The sequence below is a fragment of the Oncorhynchus keta genome, unplaced genomic scaffold, assembly GCF_023373465.1.
Source record: "Oncorhynchus keta strain PuntledgeMale-10-30-2019 unplaced genomic scaffold, Oket_V2 Un_contig_9454_pilon_pilon, whole genome shotgun sequence".
Classification (NCBI taxonomy): domain Eukaryota; kingdom Metazoa; phylum Chordata; class Actinopteri; order Salmoniformes; family Salmonidae; genus Oncorhynchus; species Oncorhynchus keta.
In genome coordinates, this window is record NW_026290550.1 from 1,836 (window position 1) to 4,283 (window position 2,448).

General features: G+C 44.7%; 1 long non-coding RNA gene across 3 annotated transcripts; it reads right to left on the reverse strand.

Annotated features, from left to right (window-relative positions):
* Window positions 1-818: 818 nt before the first annotated feature.
* On the reverse strand, window positions 819-2,438 carry LOC127927119 (uncharacterized). 3 transcript variants are annotated; one of them, XR_008126178.1, is made up of 3 exons: window positions 2,155-2,438; window positions 1,365-1,432; window positions 819-1,038 (listed from the first exon to the last, which is right to left on the reverse strand). It is a non-coding gene; the product is annotated as an uncharacterized LOC127927119 (long non-coding RNA). The 3 variants fall into 3 exon arrangements; XR_008126180.1 differs by having other exon boundaries at window positions 819-1,106; XR_008126179.1 differs by lacking the exon at window positions 1,365-1,432 and adding an exon at window positions 1,819-1,892 and having other exon boundaries at window positions 819-1,100.
* Window positions 2,439-2,448: the final 10 nt, after the last annotated feature.

Below are 2,448 nucleotides of genomic sequence, written 5' to 3' on the forward strand. Positions count from 1 at the left end.
GATGGGCTGAGAGTGGCTGAGGGGTGGGATTAAAGAGATGAGGTCTATGGTGATAGGTGGGATGGGCTGAGTGTGGCTGGGGGTGGGATTAAAGAGTTTATGTTTGGTAATGTATTATTGTTATGTGACTGCTTTATATAAAAGTACCATGTATGTAAAATGTGTATGTAAAATGTGTATGTAAAATGTATATGTAAAATGTATGTAAAATGTATGTAAATGTGTATGTAAAATGTGTATGTAAAATGTGTATGTAAAATGTATATGTAAAATGTATGTAAAATGTATGTAAAATGTGTATGTAAAATGTGTATGTAAATGTGTATGTAAAATGTATATGTAAAATGTATGTATGCACACCTGCTCATTCAAGGGTTTTTACTACATTGTAGATGAATTACTTAAAATCATACAATGTGATTTTCTGGATTTTATTTTAGATTCCGTCTCACAGTTGAGGTGTACCTATGATAAAAATTACAGACCTCTACATGCTTTGTAAGTAGGAACACCTGCAAAATGGTGTAGAGGTCCTGGATGGCAGGCAGCTTTGCTCCCAGTGATGTACTGGGCCATACGCACTACCCTCTGAAGTGCCTTTGCGGTCGGAGGCCGAGCAGGTGCCGTACCAGGCAGTGATGCAACCGGTCCGGATGCTTCCTCGGTGGTGCAGCTGTAGAACCTTTTAGGATCTCAGGACCCAGTGCCTTCGGAAAGTATTCAGACCCTTGATTCTTTCCAAATTTTGTTACGTTACAGCCTTATTCTAAAATGGATTAATAAAAAATCCTTAATGGTTACATCCTGTTGTGTGGGCCTGTGTTCCACCTTAACCTGTCCCCTAATCTGACGGAATCATTAGTGGTTACATCCTGTTGTGTGGGCCTGTGTTCCACCTTAACCTGTCCCCTAATCTGACGGAATCATTAGTGGTTACATCCTGTTGTGTGGGCCTGTGTTCCACCTTAACCTGTCCCCTAATCTGACGGAATCATTAGTGGTTACATCCTGTTGTGTGGGCCTGTGTTCCACCTTAACCTGTCCCCTAATCTGACGGAATCATTAATGGTTACATCCTGTTGTGTGGGCCTGTGTTCCACCTTAACCTGTCCCAGATGTTAGTGGTTAATCTGTCCCTAATCGGAATCATTAGTGGTTACATCCTGTTGTGTGGGCCTGTGTTCCACCTTAACCTGTCCTGTTGTGGGCCTGTGTTCCTGTTGTGTGGGCCTGTGTTCCAATCTAATCGGAATCATTAATGGTTACATCCTGTTGTGGGCCTGTGTTCCACCTTAACCTGTCCCCTAATCTGACGGAATCATTAGTGGTTACATCCTGTTGTGTGGGCCTGTGTTCCACCTAACCTGTCCCCTAATCTGACGGAATCATTAGTGGTTACATCCTGTTGTGTGGGCCTGTGTTCCACCTTAACCTGTCCCCTAATCTGACGGAATCATTAGTGGTTACATCCTGTTGTGGGCCTGTGTTCCACCTTAACCTGTCCCTAATCTGACGGAATCATTAGTGGTTACATCCTGTTGTGTGGGCCTGCTCCACATAACCTGTCCCCTAATCTGACGGAATCATTAGTGGTTACATCCTGTTGTGTGGGCCTGTGTTCCACTTTAACCTGTCCCTAATCTGACAGAATCATTAGTGGTTACATCCTGTTTGTGGGCCTGTGTTTAACCTGTCCCTAATCTAACGGAATCATTAGTGGTTACATCCTGTTGTGTGGGCCTGTGTTCCACCTAGCCTGTCCCCTAATCTGACGGAATCATTAGTGGTTACATCCTGTTGTGTGGGCCTGTGTTCCACCTTAACCTGTCCCCTAATCTGACGGAATCATTAGTGGTTACATCCTGTTGTGTGGGCCTGTGTTCCACCTTAACCTGTCCCTAATCTGACGGAATCATTAGTGGTTACATCCTGTTGTGTGGGCCTGTGTTCCACCTTAACCTGTCCCCTAATCTGACGGAATCATTAGTGGTTACATCTGTTGTGTGGGCCTGTGTTCCACCTTAACCTGTCCCTAATCTGACGGAATCATTAGTGGTTACATCCTGTGTGTGGGCCTGTGTTCCACCTTAACCTGTCCCCTAATCTGAATCATTAGTGGTTACATCCTGTTGTGGGCCTGTGTTCCACTTTAACCTGTCCCCTAATCTGACGGAATCATTAGTGGTTACATCCTGTTGTGTGGGCCTGTGTTCCACCTTAACCTGTCCCCTAATCTGACGGAATCATTAGTGGTTACATCCTGTTGTGTGGGCCTGTGTTCCACCTTAACCTGTCCCCTAATCTGACGGAATCATTAGTGGTTACATCCTGTTGTGTGGGCCTGTGTTCCACCTTAACCTGTCCCCTAATCTGACAGAATCATTAGTGGTTACATCCTGTTGTGTGGGCCTGTGTTCCACCTTAACCTGTCCCCTAATCTGACGGAAT